Here is a 19,510-nt window from a genome sequence, read left to right as displayed (position 1 = left end):
ACTGAGTGACTGTGTCTTTTAGCTCTACGTGGAAAACTCCCAGAATGAAAAATTTTATCTTCAGCAAAGAGTTTGGGAAAACAAATGGACGCGTCTGCAAACCCCTTTGCACACTGAAAGATCGAGCAGCAGCTGCTGCGGTCCTCCTGCAGGTCCCTCCTCCCGAGGAGGAGGTCCCCAGGCGAGGACACAGACCCACAAGCCCCAGGCACGCCCACAGGCCTGGGGCCCCCAACTGTGCACACGCATGTCCTTAGTCTCACACGGTGGCGGGCAGCCCTCTTCCGTCACTAGAGACCCCTAAGGCACAGCAGCTACGAAAGAGTTCAGACTACCTGATACCACCTGGTTCCCACCACGCAGTAGTTGGGACACTTGGGATGAGTCACTTAACTCAGGGCTCCAGTTTACTCACCTGCAAAATAGAGATTACAAAGTACCCATCTCGCAGGGTTTTTGTTTTTATTTCTTTTTTAGGCGAGGCAACTGTTGGTTGATCTCACAGACTACAAGGACCTTGTCAGCTTACAATCCCTTATTTTTTATTTTTTATGCCTACAGCACCTGGTCTTCCTAGGCGGTCTCCCATCCAATACTAACTGGGCCCGATCCTGCTTAGCTCCTGAGATAAGATGGGATCGGGCTTGCTCAGGGTGGCATGGCCTTAGACTCGCAGGGTTATTAAGGCAATTAACAGTAAAACTGTGTAAAGCTCTTGGAAGGGTCCCTGGGATACACTGATCTACGACCATCATTAATACTCAGGGCACAGGCTGTGATGACCACAGCTCCACCTTGGGGGTCAGGGACCTACGCTAGAGTCTCAGCCCCACTGGCAAATGAGCTGAACCTCAGTGTCCGCATCTGTAAAATGGGGGTCCTACTACCCGTCCCCTGGGGCTCTAGCGGCACACCTTAGGTCAACCACAAAGCCCCACGTAGGCTCGGGCAGAACGAAGATGCCTGTCCTTGAATCTGTCAGCACCAAAATGAGGGACAGAAAATGAGGCTTTGTGTCTGTATTCCCCATCCCAAGAGTATGACAGACACTGGGGGTGGCTCACAGAGGGACCCAGAGAGACTAGGGCTTCCAGCTGTGGGGATGTGGGATCATTGACTGGGCAGCAGCTGGGGGCAGCAGCTAGGGGCAGCAGAATCCACCTGCAGGCTGGGTTCTGCCTTGTCCTCTCCGCATGACCTCAGGCCTCTCCTCAGCCTCTCCTCAGCCTCTCCTCAGCCTCTCGGCACCTGGGGCTTGGTCTCTGTAAAGTGCGCATGACAGCACCTGCTCAGAGCTCGCACAGGCCCGCTTCGTGGAAGGAGTCAGATCATGGGTGTGAAAGTGCTGAGTGAACAGGAGGCTAATTCTTTTTTCTTTTTCCTTTTTTTTTTTTTTTAACATCTCGCTTGAGCTACTCACGGTCTGGAAGCTTTCAAGGTGGGAGCCTGAGCCAAAAGAAACGTTTGATGATGCCCCCGAAATGACTCCCTCTCTCTGAAAAGCGATCCAGAACCTTCCAGCCATGACTATCTCTAGCAAAAGCAGCAGCTGGCTGAAAACTCAAAGTGGCCCAGCAGACGGAGAGGTGCCCACTCAGTTTTAAAAGTGCATAGAGGAAAAGGACGGAAGGGAAACTCGCGAAGAGAGTCGCAGCGTTATGCTCAGCGGTGGGGTTATAGATTTTCTGTTTGCTTCCTATTTTTTCCCAATTTCCCAGATATTCTGCAGTGAGCGTTATAATGAGGGGGAAATGAAAATTAACATTCTTATTTTTAAAAAGAGGACTGGCACAGAAACGTCGCAGCAGGTCAGAACCGGAAAGCAGCTGCGAGGTGGGGCCGCTCTCTCTTTACAGATGGGCACACTGAGTCCGAGGGCGGGAGGGACTCGCCCACGGCACGGTGCTCTCGGGAGGCCGAGACACCGCCGCGGTGGTTACGAGGACGGGGTCTGCTGCTAGATCTGAGTTAAAATCCCAGGCTGCGCTGGCCGGAAGTAGTTAACACCCTTCTGGCTAGTACCTGCTGCACGCAGGTCCCACGCGACCTGCCTGAAAGCTCTCTGTACACCGTGGCCACTGTTATGATTGTGATAGTAGCAGTGCTATGCTCGGTGGTAGGGGAGAGTTTCTTCTCTTGGGGGTTCATCTCTTTAAAGATGGTGGCCAGGACTGGCCGGGCAGGCGGACCCTCTGAATGGTGCTTTCTCACTACTCGGTGCAGAATGGTGAGCAGGGGGCTGTGATTTCCAGCCACATTCAGACAGAGTGAGATGCGAAGGAGCCAGGGAGGAAGCCCCCAGCTCCGGGCTGCAGGGTGTGCCCCAGCAGGTCAAGCTCAGTGACCAGGACCACCCATGAGCAAGCCACGATTAGCACCTCTCTCCGCCCTCAGCAGCCCTGCTCACCTGGGCAGGCGTCTTCCCAGGTCCGAGTCAACTAAAGTGCTTATCAGTTCCTCTTCTCTCTAGAGTTCAAGGTCCATCAGCCCAGAGGCCCAGGAGGAAACAGCTCCTTAGAAGCCTATGAGACTCACCCCATCTTGAGCCATCTCCCATTCCCCACTCAACTGACTCACCCCAACCTTCTTCCTTCCCGTAGGGCCTTTAGGCCAGGAGTTTGAGGACAGGGAAGACTGGCCTCTGGAGAGAGAAAACCCAGTCAGGGAGGAGGGGGTGGGTGAGGGTCCAGACAGGCGAGAACTCAGTCCCAGAAGCCGGGGAAGCAGCAGGTGCTGGCGCGGCCGGGTGGCCTTGCTGGAGGAGGCGTCGCTACCTTATCTGAGGAAACACCAGAAGAACTACAGCAAGAGGAATGCCACGGGAAGGGAGGGACGAGACACTCAGAGGGGCGCAGGCTGCGGTCCCAGAGACCCAGCTCCAGCAGCCGAGTCTGCTGCTCTCCAGCAGCGAGGCCTCAGGAAGTTACAACCCGCCCCCCCTGCCCCCCGTCTGAGCCCCCCATCCTCATGGGTCACTTGGACGCAAACGTGAATGAAATGACGTCTGACGAGGCTAGTTGGGTCTTAATAAATGTTAGTTGCCTTCCCAGAGCTCCCGCCACACCTCGAGGACCATCGGCGGCGGCGTCTCATTCCGCAGACGGCTGACCGTCCACTAGGACAGGTACCCTGACTTCCTGACCCTCATCGCCCCTGGGATCAGGAAATGATTGTCTTTGAAATGTTAATAGCTGACATCTCTGGACCACAATGTTAATAGCTGACATCTCCGGACCACTGCCTGCCTGCACTGGGCCTTAATGCTGAATGGTTTCCAGTTTTCGTCTAATTTAACTTCCAGATGAGGAAAAGGAAGCTGAGAGACTGAGGGACATTCCCAGGGCCATGCACTTACTGAGGAAGATGTCACCGGGCTGTGTGAGGGGACAGCCAGGGCAGGACCCTCGGCCTGCCTCTCATGGGGGGGTAACAAGCCCTGGGCAAGTGCGTGGGCGAGTGGGGGGAGCACCCTCCAGGCCCTCCCTGGCCCACGGTGGGAGCCTCCAAATGCCAGAGGGCCATGAGGGCCAGCGCCTGCCCTCGCCCGCTAGGCTCCAGGCCACTCGATGGGCTTCCTGAGGCGGGAGGGGGGAGGGACGCTCTGGGAGGAGTCCCCTCTGGGCTGCTGCCGGGGTGAGGCTTGGTCAGCGGCTGAAGCCCAAACAATGGAGGCTCTGTCCCTGCCAGGGTAGGTGTCCCACCTCCACCATCCCTCCTCCATTGATTTACTAGGTGTCCCCCTGATCAATGACCCCCAGGCAGGACAGATGGGAGCAGCCCCAAGAGAAGGCCTCTGACAGAAGAGTGTGCCTAACCCCTTCCCCGGGCTGTTGCCTGGGAAACTAAAGCCATCCTGGAGAAGCTGCAGGACCCTGTGAGTGTTGGGGGGGGGGGGGTGGCGCTGCTTCCAGACTGGTGCCCAGCCCCCTCCCAAATCCCCCACACACATTAACCCCCTCGTCCCCAGCTATCCAGCCCAGGCAGGAACTCCAGGCACTTCCTGCTGCAAGCTGAATTGTCCTGACCTCATCTCCTGCCCTCATCCTGGGAGGGTCCCAGATCCTTAGCCACATCCTGGGCGGCCCGTGTGATGGGGCCCCACAGCACACACATCTGGAAGCTAGAAGGGGACAGCATCGACTTCGTGCCACCCCTTGGCCTTCCTGAGCCTCAGTTTCCCCATCCGAAGCCACCTCTTAGGCAGTCTGGTGCTGGTGTGGCTCCGACACACTCATTCCAGAGCACGGCGTGTCCATGCGGGAGCCACACCTGACAGGTGGGCTGCGTGCCCTCCCTTTCACCGATGGGGCGGCTGAGGCACAGATGACACAGGACCAGGAGGAGGTGTGTCTGACTCCACGCGATTTGCCGGAGCTGATGCAGGGGCAGGACGGACAGTCCAGGCTGCGGAAATGGCCCAGGCAAAGGCAGAGAGGCCGGAGGGAGCTGGGCTTTTCAGGGAAGGGCGCCACGCTGCCAGCCGGCTCACTGGACTCACCAGTGACCCTCACCCGTGACCCCACAGTGCCACGTCCAGTGGACATGTCTTGGCGCCACCTCAGCGACGTCCCCCTCGGCCGCTCGCTGCTTTACCTGCTCTCTGGGCTCTCCTTCCTGGGCAGTGCCACTCTTTCCCCCATCTCCTGCACCTGAAATGCTGGGCGGCCCCCAAGGTCAGGCCTCCCACCCCACCTCACCTCCCTGAGAGACCTCTCCCGTTTCACGGTTTTTAAGACCATCTCCATGGTGATGCCTCCAGTCTGACTTTCCCTTGAACTCCAGACTTCTGCCCGGATGGAAGCCTGCTCCGCATGTCCCCCGTGATCCACTGGGCATGTGGAACTTCACATCCATGCAAACTCCTGACCACCACCCCTGCTCCTCCCAGCCTTCCCAGATCACCTGATGGCAGCTCCAGCCTGCCAGGTACTCAGGCTAAACACCTCAGGCTCCCCCTGGACTCCCTCTTTCTCTCACGTCTATGTCCTACCCATCAGCACACCTTGATGACTCTACCTTCCAAATATGTCCAGAATCTGACCACTTCCTGCCACCTCCCCTGATACCACGCTGGCCCAAACCACCATCATCTCTCACTAGAACCATTACAATAGCCCCTTGACTGGTCCCCTGTTTCCACCTTCACCCCGCCCCCATCCCACACACTTTGTTCTCAAAACAGCAGCCAAGTTCCTCCTCTGCTCAAACCCTAAATGCTTTCCCACCTCTTTCAGAGTGGAAGCCAGGGTCCTCACCTTGGTCTGCACACTCCTATGCGGCACGCGCCCCAGCTACTGCCCTGACTTCAGATCCTACCTCTCCTCCCACGGCTTTCTCTCCCCCAGTCACAACCAAAACCACGCAGTTCCTCAAACAGCCCACACAGGCTCCAGCCGCAGGGCCTTTGCACTTGCTGGTTCCCTCTGCCTGGAATGTCCTTCTCCCAGACATACGCACGGTGGCTCCCTCACCTCCTCAGAGCTCTGCTCAAAGGTCACCGAATCAGGGCGGCTTCCCAACTACCCTCTTAAAAACAGTGCACACAACCTACCCGCCACGCTCCATCCCCTGACCCAGCTCCCTGCCCTCACAGTCCTGAACACCTGTGGGCGTCTGTAAATTTCAGCTGTTTCTATCGATCTCCTCCCACTAGGACAGAGGCAGGGGCATTATCGTCCCTGTTCGTTGCTCTGTCCGCAGCCCTGGAACAGTGCCTGGCAAACACCTGGCCTCAACGCACACCTGGTCAATCAATGACGGAAACTCCTGGTCTCACACCGGCCCAGAGGTCAGTCCTGACACCACCATCGGGTGAGGGGGAAAGGTCGCCAAGGCCCACGGGGCACCCACTCCTGGGACTGTGCCTCCCCGATCTGAAATCAGCCTGGAGCCAGGACAGCTCCTCCCAGGAGAACTACACAAATAGATCAACTGCCAAGCTGTGCAAGAGGCGGTTCCCCCAAACCAGTATGGGAAGAAGTCTGGGGCCGACGCCAGGGCGTGGTCAGAGGGAGAGGGGTGCGGCAGGGCTGGAGGCAGGACTGGACTATTTTTAAAAACTTGCTCCCAAAAAGACCACATTCTTGCTCTAATGAATCAGAATCATGTGGCTGGGAAAGGGCATAGGACAGCAGAGGCCTGGCTGAGTGCCACACTCAGCCGCTCTAGCAGGAGGTACACACACCGGTCCTGGCCACGCACGCAGGTGAGGGGCCCGCCATATATCCAGTTGTCCAAGAGCGGACCGCAGGAGCCACAGGGTCAAGGCTGGGCAGGCTGGCGGGCCACGGAGAGCAGAGGGGGCCTTCCTTTCACAGCCCGCAAGGGTCCAGTCCAGCTCTGATATCTTTCTTTAGGCCTACACTTTGCCTCTTTCACTTTGTCCCACAAGAGACCTTTAGGCAGAAAGAAATAATCTTTGCAAAACTCAGAGCTAAAAATAGCTCAGCCCACCCAACCAAGGCAGAGCACACTGGCCAGCCAGCATCTGAGTTCTGAAAGGCAAGCCCTGCACAGAGCCGCAAGGGACCAGAGGCCTCGGCCGCACGGCCCAGGGTAGCTCGGGCTGAACTCTCCAAGCAGCCAGCACTTACATTCAAACCTCTCCCCCAAAAAGACGCGAGAGTCATTCCTGCCGCTCTCTGCCCTCTGCGCCTGTGGGGAACATACAGACACGAGCGTTTCCCGCCAGCTCCACGAGCAGGCGGGCCACCCGCGGGTGGCTGGGGCCTGGCTCTCCACTCGTTCGCTGTGACACTAAGATGTTACTTCACTGTTCTGATCGTTGGTTCCCATTCTGAATAAGAGTCCCCACCACGTCGAGCTGTTACAAGGATTAAATAAGGTAATAGTTCGGGAAAAGCGCCTCGCCAGGAGCCTGGAACCCGGCAATTGCTCAGCCATCAGGGGTGCCCACTGACGTGCCCGGGGGCAGCCACCAGTCTGGCCTGGCCCCTGAGGCTAACACTCAGTGACGTGAGCTCCTCGAGGCCTCCACCGGCCTCCCACCGCTTTTAATGTCAGGACTCCAGGGGAGAACGTCAGAGTCAGGAAAGGGGAGGACCCCAAAAAGAGACAGCAAGTTCCTTCAATTGGTGCGAAAGGCAGCGACAACCAGAGCTCAGTGCGTGGTGCCAGGGAGCCATTCCAAGCCCCTGTGTCCAAGCAGGGGGTGCCTGGAGCCGGCCACAGAGGTTCCCCTTAGGGAAGGCACACTGGCTGGAGGATCAGCCCGGGAGAGCTGCAAATAACAGAATGCTTCCACTTCCTTGTTCGAGCTCAAATATATTCAGCTGAATTCAGGAACAACTCCTTTTTCGGCAGCAAACTTACAGTGACCCCTTCCCGCCTCCCCCCCCACAAACACACACGCACACCCAGGGCTGTCACTCAACACCATCAGGAGCATCCTAACGGACCTGTGGAGAGAAAGCAGGCCTGGGCAGGAGGGATCCAGGGCTCTCTTCCCTGTTTGCAGCCAGCACACCTAACAGGTGCTCAGCGCCAGACGGAGGGGTGAACGCACACATGGAACAAATACCTGTGCTCCTCGCCAAGGCTGAGCCTTTGCCCAGTTCCTGCAAGGTCTGTCCTGTGGCCAGGGTCCTGGTCAGAAGACAAGGACACCGGCTCCTTCCACATCAGAGTGCAAACCAGGTGAGTGATGGAGGTCACATCTTCCATACACATACCATCTGCGTTAGAACTGACGTCTCCAGGCCTTCATTCTGGAGATCTTTAAGCTCAACAGTATTCAAGGGAAGGGCAGCAAAGCTAATCTTAGCCTCTCTGGAACCCTCTGCCATCCAATGGTACCCCCTAATCATTCCACAAATAGTTATTGAGCACCTCTGTATGCCAGGCACCATGCAAGGTCTGGGGATTTGCCGATAAGCAAGACGGCCTTGGCCCACCTTCCTGCAGGCCACAGTCCCCACAAACAGGCAGACAGATGCTAAACAATCACACAAATCACTACAAACCAGGATACGTGCTATGACCCGACAGAGGAGAGCAGGGTTTAACTGAGATTTAGGTGGACAGCTGAACCCTCTGACTCAACTCTCCCAGGGCTGATGCTGCTCCTGTGTGCTCCACGTGGTCACTGATGACCTGCCCTGCATCATAGCCACACAGAGCAAGGGGACGCAGACCTGATGATGAGCTGGTCAATTCTGCCAGTGGCTCTGCCTCTGTGCGGCCTGGGCCGAGGCACACAACCGCTCTAGCTCCAAGGGCCACCCGCCCCACAACACACGTTTGCATTTTATGCCAAACCAGATCATGTGTGCACCCACGGAATATGGGAAGGTGTGGGCTCTTTCTCTCTCTTTCACATTTTTTTTTTGAGGGGAAGCAGTACTAGATTTCAAACTTTCTATCCCACTTTGATTTAGGCAGTTAGTCTTACAGATCCATCTGAGGCAGTGGGAACGGTTTTGTCCCCCAGGGACATCTGGAAATGTCTGGAGACATTTTAGTTGCCGCAACTGGAAGGGTCGGGAATGCTAGAAGCATCTTAGGGGGTAGAGGCCAGGGATGCCGCTGAACACCCTGCAGGGCACAGGACACCCCGTAACAGAGGATTATCCAGCTCCAGTGTCAACAGCGCCCAGATGGAGAACCCCTGGCCCGAGGGCAGCTGGTCAAGTCCCCTGAGGATATAGAGCAGATACTGGCCTGTTAACACGGGGTAGTGTTACTCTTATTAGTCACAGGGACACAAAGACCAAAGTCATGGCCACTGGTTTCCGTGGCAGATAAATACCAGGCTACAGGTCTCTAAAGCACCTGCTACAGTTACTCGTTTTTGCAGGTCTCCCCACGGGACTGAGGGCGGAGACCCCCACCCGCCTCTCTGTGCGTCTCCGCCACCTGGCCCAGCACCTGGAATGCAGAAGGTGGGGAGAGAGGGAGGGGGGTTGGGAGAGACTGGGCAGAGGTGGGGACCGCAGGTTGCACCTCTCTGTCCTCAGCACCCAGCACCGCTTCTGGCACCCGGCGGCTGGGCGTGAGTTCGTGAAAAAACAGCCAGACCGTGAGTTCTCCGAGGCCAGGGGCGCAGCCCCGCTCCCCCCTGGGCCCCCCGTGCCTAGCCTAGCTCACGGCTCGACCCTCCACACTCACTCAGCAGTCCCTTCCCCTCAGAGCTCACAGTCCGGCAGGGGAAGAAGAACCAAACAGGTACCAACGGGAAACAGCAGGTAGTTCTCCTGGGGTAGGGGGATGCGCTCTGATGGTGGGGCTACCACACTTCTGGGGGGCCATGAACTTACATGGGAGGGGCCTTATCCATCAGTTAATACTCCTGGAAACAGTGAACACAAGCATGAATGTTCATCTTCACAAGGCCTGGGGCAGGGCAGCAAAGAGAATGATGTGAGCAGGACGGAGGGAGGGAGAAGGTAGAAGGGGGCTTCCGGTGGGAGTCGGGGCTTCCGGTAGGAGTCGGAGGCCCTTACGCTGCCAGGGCTCCCCACTCCCAGCGGCCTGGCCCAGGCACTCATGCGTCGTGACCAACAGTATTGAGTGGGTGGAACCCACGGCCCCAGCACCTCGCACAGAAAAAGGCAGCAGCCCTCGGGTTGCCTAAGGCCACCAAGGAGTGGGTGCCAAAATCAGCATCTTAACAGCTAACATTCACTAATTGCTTCTAAGTGCCCAAAGCTATGCCAAGTCCTTTGCTACTATAATTACTTTAATCTTTGCAACACCCTCTGAGAGAGGAACTACTGTCATCCCCATTTTACAGATTATGAAATGGAGGCACAGAGAGGTTAAGAAATTGCTCAAGGTCACATAGTTAATAGAGGGGGAGCTGGGATTTGAACCCAGGCCATCTGGCTGCAGGGCTAAGCCCAAAAGCATTTACATCTTCGATCCTCAACCACCAGCCCACCGCCAGTGGGTTGGGCTCCTGAGCTATCTGGGAGACACTCTGGTAAACAGATAGGACCACAAGGGCACACCCCAGTGGGCTGGCACATCAGGAAGAGAACTTGAAGGACGGGCAGACAAAGTGCTCTGGCCCCCCGGGAGGGGCCTAGCTGCACTGCCCCCAGCAGAGCCTTGACAAGCCCCCTCTGTCAGGGTCCCAGCCCTGGGCTCCTGGAGCAGCTGAATGCAAACACATTAAGTCTCACTGGGCATTCTAGTCTGGAATCAGGTGGGGGCTGAGGACAGGCACCTGTTCCTGTGAATACCGTACTCATCCAAGGCCCATCCAGCTGTCACCCTGGAGAAGGCACTGGGTAGCAGCCTGAGGTTCAGGCCCCACTGTACTGACTGACCAAGGAGGGCACAGCTATGTGCCACCACAGCTCTGGAACAGGCATCCTCCTCGCCTGTTGTGACTGAGGATGACCATGATGTCAGACCAAGTTGGCCGCACTGACTCCCCTCCTAACCCAGCTCCTTAAAAGGGCGCTCCCTGGTCCAAACAGGATGAACGGCTGGAGTATCCACTGTGATTTACAGCACTGACCCTCCTCTGTTTCTGAATCAAGCATTCTGTATTTTCCTGCAGCAGTCACGCTCAGAAGGGAGAGAGCTTTGACAGGCTGAAATCCAACCCGTCGGCCAGAGAAAGAATTCCTTCTTGAGAATCCTAGCAGATGGGGGATCAGAGCCTGAGCTCTGACATCACCCAGCCCTGACTCCAAATCCCTGCCCCACAAACAAGCAAATGCGTGACTTGACCTCCCTAACCCTCAGATTATTCATCTGCGAACTGGGTGTAATGGCCCTCCTGAGACCCTATTAAGTAAAACAGTCATTCATTTGTTCAGCCCGTATTGATTAGGCACCCCTGTGAGCCAACTACTGCTCTAGGTGTTTGGGATACACCGGTGGACAAAAGAAAAAGGCTCCAGGCCCCAACAGACTTACTGAGCCTCGCCCTGTGCCTGGCCTGGCATGGAGTGGGTATTCCGTAAATGCCCCACCCCACCCCGAGCCGAGCCACTGTCCTAGAGCCACTGTCCTACTCTCGTATTTGAATTTCTTCTTTGTCTTTTGTCTCACTGTCCCACATTAAAAGGGTCTAAACCTGCCCTCATTTCATCCTGTGCAGTTTCTCAGAACCAGGCTCCTGCCTCCTGCACAGGACGCCCACCAGCTGGTCCTCCCTCCCCATGTCAATTCCGCCCCCACTGGGACACAACCAGGCTGCCACCGTCCCTCTTCTTAGTTCGACAAACACCTCTCGGGCTCCCCCTGCGTGCCTGGGACTCCCCCGGGACATCACCTAGGTTGCACTTCCTCCTTGCAAAGGTCAGGGCACTCGTGGGAACATGGCAGCTTCAGCTCACAGCAAGCGACATTAACTCGCATCAGCAATGCACTCAGGAAATCGACCTCCAGAAGAGGCCCCCCCGCTTTCCGGTTAACGAGCGAGATCAAAGTGACAGCCATTCGCACGAAATCCCAGTGACCGCTCTCCCCGGCTGGGAACAAAGGGAATGCTCACTCTCATTTCTGAGTTTCGGCTAAAACCGGGAGCCACATGTGGTGCCTCACATGTTATTTCACGAGATCCAGGTCCCCACGTGACGCCCCACTCTACCTCGACGCTCCCAGAGGACCGCAGCTGAGTCTGTTCACTGCTCTACCCAAGACAGCTAGCGCCACACTGGGCATCTAACTGGTCTTCAAGGAAGGCTAGCTGGCTTGACGTGAGTTCACACAGGTTCGCAGAAGTAAAGTGACTTTTCCAAGGCCAGCCCGGCTCTGGACACAGGTCTGTGCAACTCTGACGTCTCCCTCCGCTCAGCCTCCACTTGACCTTTCCCACTTTTGAGCACTTGTGGTCCAGCAGCTGTCTAACGGGACAGGCTCCCCAGGGCAAAAGCCCTCCAGGGCCCAAGAAGGGAGAGGTGAGCACCACAGGAGACCTTATTAGGGAAGAGTAAAAGAAAGAAAAACACAAAGTGTTCTGGGGGAGGAAGAGCCTGCCTGCGAGTCATGGCCCCTGGAATATTCTGTTCATAGCTGGCTGCAGGGCAGGCAGAGAGGCCAGGGAGCCTGACAGCCCCCAGCCGGCTGAAGGTGTAGTATCAGGATCAGGTGGGTCTCAGGTTGGGGGTCCACCTGGCTCTGCCACCAACTCTCCCACCAGCGTTGGGCAAGTGACTTCCTCTCCCAGGGTTCTGATGTTCCCCGCCTGTGAAAATGGCCACGGGCCATGTTCGTGCTGCCTCTACCTACAGGGCTGGGGTGGGGGGTGGAGTGAGGCAGGTGGAACCAAGCAAAAGCTAGTATCTCCCTCTCCCCCCAGCCAAGCTCAGCCCACGGCCCTCACCCCCAACACCTTTGTGGAGCTAACACCCGCTTCTGCCGCATCTCCAGCTGCCTGCAGAATCAGTCACGCTGCTCCTGGGTTGCCAGTGCCAACCAGAGCAGCAGCCTTCACGCACCTTTCAGACCCGCTGGTCACTTTCGGCCTCAGAAGACTGTCGTCTGCGAACCTGAGAAGTGAGGCCAACTTACCGAGCACCTGCTATAAGCTAGGACTTTTGCAAACACCACCTCACTTCATCCTCACGATGGCCCTATGAAGTAGGGGTTCTGATTCCTCGTTCAGAGGGAGACGCTCGGACTGAGCCAGTCAAAGGCACCTGCCCAAGATCACACAGCTAATAAGACTCAGGATTCGAACTTGGGTCTTGAAATCCCCACGCCTGTGTTCTCATTCTTGCTCACGTGTCGGCTCCCAGGGGACAGGAACAGTAGCTGGGCCCTGGGTGTCCCCGAGGCGCCTCGTACATGGTCTTCAGGTGAAGGCTCGTTTGGCTGGCCAGGTGGTCACTCCCAAAACCCAGCCCGGGCCCTAGGAGAGCCCCACACGCCTCAAGCAGGGACAGTTCCCCTGTGCTCCTACCTCACTGCACTCAGGTGTCCTGGTCATGGTCCTGTGTACCAGGGACCCCAAAACAGCCTGTCCCCACTTTGCAAAAGGGGACGCTGAGGCCCAGACTCAGAGGAGCCAGAGAGCAAACCGTATCACGTGTGACATGGGCAGGAGCATCTTGGTGTGGCCCTAACAGCAGCAAGCGGACGGCTGGGGTCCAGATGGGAGAAGCGTGGGCTCTGCAGGGCGACCCTCTGACCCTCCCGGTTCCAAGCCCCACCCACCGCATTAGCTATGCACCTTATGCACCTGAGCAGGCCTCCTGCACTCTCTATGCCCCGGTCCCCTCCTCTGCTGCAACACGGATACGGCCTCCCCTCACCACTGGACACTGAGGGTTATTAAACGCCGTCACCTAGTGTGGAGCAGGGGCCCTCTCTTCCCCTGGAGGGCACCCGCTTATCCCGGCCATCAGCTGGACGGGGACTCAGAACCTGGCTGTCCCCCAGGCAGCCAGTCCAAACAGGTTTATATTCCAAGCTAAATTTCTAGGGTTAATATTTACCCGCTTGTGACCCAAATCTGCTGAGGCATCAGGCATACCTGAGTCACTCAGCCCTGAGAATTCAAACCAAGCAGGGACGCGAGGTGGGGGGAGGGGGCTGAGTCCTGCTCAGGTGTCACAAGCCCCAGGCTCTCCGGGGCATTCAGACCCAGGCTGGCCCTTCCCCAGGTCCCTGCAGACTGAGTGCCCCCCTCCACCCTGTTGCACCTGCTCTGAAGACCCTGAGCCCCCGTCATGCGAGGGGGAAGGCTGGGGCCGCATGACCCCGAGCTCTAGCGTCTGCGGGTAGTGGAGGCGGCTGCCACACCACCCTCATCGAATGGGGATTTCACCCCAGCTATTCAGACCCAAGTTTTCTGACCTCAATAATAAGCCCAACGCAGAGAAGGAACCACCAGACTCAGTGCTCCCCCCAGCAGCCGACTGGGGTGTCAGTCCCGCTTCGCAGATGAGACCCTGAGTCAGCCTGCCAAGCTCTCTAATTAGGCAGAGGTAGAGCGAGGGTTTGGACCAGGTCTCCTGGCTGCAAGTCTAATAAACATGCAACAGTCTAGCGCGCCTGCCTCCAAAGCTCCACATTTCAGCCACTGTTCACCGGATGTTTACCAGGTACCAGGCACAGCTCTGCCTGCTTTATATGTGGCAATTCTCTTCACTGGTCCAAGAGCTTGATGACGAAGAGGTTGTTATTATCCCATCTGACAAGCTAAGAAATTGAACTGAAACACAGGGGGGTTGAGACACTTGCCCTGGGACACACAGCTAACAAAATCAGAGTGAGGATCAAAACCAGGCAGTCTGACTCCAGAGGCCAAGGCTCTTAGCCACCACTGCCTGTACACCACCCCACACACACACACACGACTCTGTCCCCTCACCCCCCACCCTGATGCAGGCAGAGCTCTTCGGTTGCAAGAAAGACCCACCACTGGGAAGGAGTCACAGGCTCCCCGAGGTTCCATGAACACGAAGACTCTGAGCCTCACAAGGAAAGAACCAAAGGCCCAGGAGGATGAGGATAGTGAGAGCTGGGGAGGCCCCCTCATGCCTCCCACCCCATTCTCCTTACCTGGCCGATGGGCCAGAGCATGGTGTCATTCCCCACCTGCACCCTTTCCAGGTCCCCCGCAGAGCCGCAAGCTTCTCAGCATGGCCCACAAGGCCATCCTCTCTGACGGATGACCCCATCTCCCCACTCCCCAATGATGGATGTTTGCTGAGCACCTACCACGGACCAGGCCTCATGGCCCACAAATACGGAAAACAGAAGATGGAGCCTGAGCTCTGGGAGCAGAAGAGGATCCCTCACCTGCCCCAGCCACACAACCACCTTGCCAAGGTCAAGGCCCTTCCTTGGCCTAGAAACCATGTCCTACCTGGTCTGCCTGGAACACTCCCACCTACATTTTGAGCCTTAACACAAGCTGACTTCAGGGACGTCTTCCATGATGCCCACTGGGAGAGCTGGCCACTCACCCCTCTGAGTGCCTCACATTCTGGACTGGACTCATTTGCTTTATTCTCTGACTCCCTCACCAGACTGTGAGTTCCTTGATGACAGGGAGAATGCCTTTCATTTCTTTCTCTCCGGTACCCAGTCCTCAGCATATGGTTAAGATTCAAGGGAAGATGAATGACTGAGTAGATGGATGGGTGGATGAATGGATGGTTGGGCAAGTGGGTGGGTGGGTGGGTGGATGGATGGATAAATGGATGGATGGATGGATGGATGGATGGATGGATGGATGGATGGATGGATGGATGGATAAATTAATGGCTAAGCGAATGAACAAGTGCCAGGACCCTATAAGTAGTGACCAGAGAGGCCACTGGGCTAAGGGCTCTACTTCAATCTGGAAGTTACTGGAGCTCAGTTACCAAGGAATCCCAGCTTTGCCCAGGTATTTAGTCTGACCCAACCATTTTCTAGACACTTATTTCCCCACTTGGCCGAGCATCCCTACGTAATCACGTCTGTTTCCTTCACCAGGCTGCAGCAGACGTGACATAATGTCCGAGACCATGTCTGGCCTAACAATCATGTCTTCGGCGCCTTTCCCTGGGCCCGGGCCATTGCAGGCCCTCCATGAACACTTGTTGAATCAATGGCAAACAAATGAACAGAAGACCTAGGGAGGTTTTAACCATGGAGATTTCCGGGTCCCAGCTGAGATCTGCTGGTTCAGAATCTCTAAGGGTGAAACTCAAGAATTCGTATTTTGTGCAAAGGCTTTGTGGCCAATTCCAGCAATTGGCCAGGTTTGGGAGACAGTGGCTTGTGGGGAAGAGGAGTCCCCAGCTACTGAATGCTGTGACCACGGATGACAGCATCTCAGAACAGGGCTCTACGGAACCGTCACCAACTCCAGCGGATCATCGCTCACTTAAGCATCTTCAGGTTAAAAGAGAGGCGAACAGCCTTTTTCAAGCTGTGGTCCTTGAACTATTGGCTTCACAACCATGTGAGTAAGGAACAGGCATTCAAAAAAATGTAGATTCTAAGGGCCGACCCCAACCTACAAACTCGGTCTCTTGGGGTGAGGCCTGAGAATCTGCATCCTTACCAGGCTATCAGGGCCATCCTGGCGCACATGAATGTGTGAGAATTACTGGCTCACGGGCTCCCCAGGGTGCTAAGACCACCTGATGTGTCTGGCACCTTCGTCCACACCTTGCCTTCTGAGAGAGAAAAGTTCTTGATGGGCCATTTTGGATGACTCCAAGAAACACAGCAAAGGGTAGCAAATGTGCCCTTCCTCAGAACCTGAGCCTGGATTGAACCAATGACTAAGAAAGCACTGCCTCTCATCTCAAGACACGCAGGGCTGTGTTTTGCCCAAGGTCATCAAAGAGGGAGTGTCAGAGCCCAGCTAGAGCCAGGTGGCCATGCACCAGGCTCACTCCATGCTCCCAGCTGTCCTGGCCTGCGCAGGAGGCTCTCCCCAGCCTCACACCCTCCGAACCGGCTCCCGGTGGGCCAGGGTCCTGGGAAGAGCCTGCGGCAGGGCAGCAGCAACTGGCCAGAGACACCTCAGCCGGTCTCGCTGCCCCAGGGAACAAGGTGGCTCTGATCATGGAAGGCTCCAGGTGCCTCCACCATGGCCAAGGATAAAGCAACTCGCTCTCAAGAGAAGAGGGGGCATTGAAGAACGGGATGAGCATCAACGGTCAAAGAAGTTATGGTTCTGCTGACCCCAGGGCGATGGGGAAGGGGGTTGTTTGTCACAGCTCTGCAGAGAACGGCTCCCCAGAACGTCGCAATCGGTCCACAGTGCTTGAGTTTAAAAGTTTAAACAGTCCTGAGGAACCGCTGACTTCGGTTTTTCTCAATCTGCCGATTTGGGGGAACACTTGTGTCCCGAAATATGCTAGTAGGTCCTCACTGTTTGGTGGTCAAAGACTCTGGAAGAACCGGACCAGAAACCTCCCTCCTGGAGACGAATCATCTCCGCGCGTTCAAGGCACCGTAACGGCCTGCGATTTCAGAATCTGCTGAAACCGCGACACGGATCAGGAGAGCTGGAGACTGAGAGGGGCCCCGTGCCTTGCCCAAAGCCATCAACCAGCACGTGGGGACGACGGGACTTGAGCAGGACAGTGTGTGCCTCGAGCACGCACTGGCGACCGAGGCGCTTCGATTCCGTGGGACGGCTCCTGGCATGCCTTGCTACCGTCGTGGCTCTTGTCGCGCTTGCTCCGCTGGGACGGGGAGAGGACAGGCAGCGGCGGGGCCTGGGCAGGAGGTCACACCTGCGGAAGCGGCCGGGAGGCGAAGCCGAGGACCCCGCTGCCCAAACCTGCTTCTGGGTCTGCGCCTTGGCTTTGTGACCGGAGAGGGGTCACTCACTACTCCTCTCCGAACGAAGACTATTTTTTATGTCCTGTACGTAAAATCAGGACTTTGGACTAGATGATCCCGAAAGGCCGTCCAGCTCTCAATGAGTCTCTGCCTCCCATCGACCCCCGGCTCCCGTTTCCCTCCCTGCTGGCCGCAAGCTCTCCTTGGTCCCGAGCCCCCACCTCGGCAAGCAGCTGAGGTCTGCGCCCCGGGCCAGGCGGACTAAGCGGTGTTTTTGTTCTCCCTGACGCTGTCCCTTCGCTGCCCTCGCTGGACCCCAGGTGCCTGGCTCCCAGTCCAGTGCTCTTCCTGAGACCCCGGGGGGGTAAAAAGAGCAGGATGCTGGGATTCCCAGCCCGGCTCTGCCCCAGTGGTTGTGAGAGGATGTGAGAAGGGCTGTAGGCCCCCTGGAGTACCAAGGCTGGCGATGAAACTTCAGGGGTTGGAGGAAGTCAGGTGTCCCAAAGTGGGGTGGGCTGAATGCCGGAGCCCCACAACTTCCTATCAGGTGATTTGCCAAGGAAGGGCTCAGCTGTACAAAGTTTAGGAGACCAGTAGAGTCCCAAGGGAGGTATCCAGAGTCCGACGCATCAGGGTTCAAGTTCTGCCATCTACTAGCTGTGTGGCTTTGGACAAATTACCTGCCCTCTCTGTTCTTCAGCTGCCTCATCTGCTACATGAAGATAATAACCATTCGTACCTCACAAGATTGCCACAAAGAACTGAAAGGAGATAATGCATGGTGCCTGGCACACTCTAGGCCCTCGGTAAAGGCAGGTTATTTTTCCAGCCCTTTTGGATCACACTTCCTATCATCCCCACTTTGCAGATGAGGGAACCAAGATTCCAGAGAGACAAGACAGCTACCCAAAGTGACGGGGCTCCTGAGGGACAGGGCTCTGGGAACTGCGCCCCACCTCTCCCGGCCCCTGAGAATGAGGCTCTGCCTGGCATCTGTCAAACACAGCTGCTGCCCCCAGCAGGGACCGCCTCCCTCACTGGCCCGCCATGACCCAGCCCTGGGGGGGAAGCTGAGGCCCTGGAAAACACTTAAACCTCCCGGGGGCCCTGGCTTCGGGGACAGCCGACTGCCACTTCCCCACAGCAGCCCAGCTCCTCCCGCCCAGAGGCACTGCCCGTTCTCCGAGACTGCAAAAGGGCAACAGGTGAAAGCCCCAAGAGGAGCTGCGGATGGCGGGGTGCTGACGTGTACCTGGAGCCGCCGGTGAGCAACTCCCCGGGCTGCACACCACCTGCTTCCACCCTTGCGACTGACTGCTTCACTCGAGGGACGAGACCTAGCTTGGATGTCCTGTTACGCTGTGTGACCTCGAGCAAGTTGCTTAACCTCTCTAAGTCACAGGAACCTTCTCGGAAAAAAAGGAAAGCACAGAGTTTGGGAAGCACTAAGGAAGAAGCAGGATTTGCAGCAGGATCTAGGAATCGGCCTCCAAGGTCTCCCTGAGGTCTCCTGCCCCTTCCAACCCCGTCTCCGCCCAAGGCAAAAATTCCGATCTTGTCCCTCCCTATCTGGAAACAACGTTCCACCGGCTCCCTGTGGTCCTCAAGAGAAAGTGAGATGTGCTAGTGAGATGTACAGAGCCCTTCGGTGGCTTCCCCCACCGCCCCCTCCCCTATGACATGCTCACCCCCTCCACCTCTCCCCACCCCACCCCTGCCTTTGCCTGCGATTGCAAAGCTTCCTCTCCCTGAACTGACTCCGCCTCTGGGCTGCTCTGCTCACAAGATTCCCTGGGCAGCCTCTCTGGGCCCCGACCCTGGGTTCAGCACTCTTTCTCTCTCTCTCTCTGTCTCTCTCTCTCTCTCCTCCCCCCCCCCCCCCCGCCGTCTGTCTCTCCGTCTCTCCGTCTCTCCGTGTGTGTGTCTCTCTCTCTCTGTCTCTCTCTGTCTCTCTCCCCCTCTGTCTGTCTCTCCGTCTCTCCGTGTCTCTCTCTCTCTCTCTCTCTCTCTCTCTCTCTCTCTCTCTCTCTCTCTCTCTCTCTCTCTCTCTCGTCCTTCCACTGGCTACTCATGAGCCTCCAGTGCCAGAAAGAGGGTAAGCGCATTTTACTCATCTCCAGCTCCCAGCCCCGTGCCCGGCTCCATCAAGAAATATGTGCCCAATAAATGTGTGTAGGGAGGACGGACTGCAAGGACAGGCGAATGAAAACAAATTCACTGCTCCCGGAGCTTCGGTCTCCTCCTCTGCAAAACGGAATGCTGTGGGGGGAGCAGCCAAAACACCCGGGTGCGGCCCCTC

At 56.8% G+C, this 19,510-nt stretch overlaps 1 protein-coding gene across 6 annotated transcripts in view; it reads right to left on the bottom strand.

Moving 5' to 3' along the window:
- ARHGEF10L (Rho guanine nucleotide exchange factor 10 like) overlaps positions 1–19,510 on the bottom strand; it is a 133,143-nt gene that overhangs the window by 103,723 nt on the left and 9,910 nt on the right. Inside the window, exon 1 of one of the 6 annotated variants that reach the window (XM_036229212.1) lies at positions 5,743–6,141. The exons of the other annotated variants lie outside the window; for them this stretch is intronic. The gene's annotated coding sequence lies outside the window, so the exon portion shown is untranslated. Of the gene's footprint in view, positions 1–5,742; positions 6,142–19,510 lie in introns of those variants that run through there. 6 annotated transcript variants of the gene reach the window in all.

This window comes from Rousettus aegyptiacus, unplaced genomic scaffold, assembly GCF_014176215.1.
Source record: "Rousettus aegyptiacus isolate mRouAeg1 unplaced genomic scaffold, mRouAeg1.p scaffold_m13_p_1, whole genome shotgun sequence".
Lineage (NCBI taxonomy): Eukaryota > Metazoa > Chordata > Mammalia > Chiroptera > Pteropodidae > Rousettus > Rousettus aegyptiacus.
Note: the sequence above shows the minus strand (reverse complement) of the source record. Positions and strands in the feature narration are given on the sequence as shown.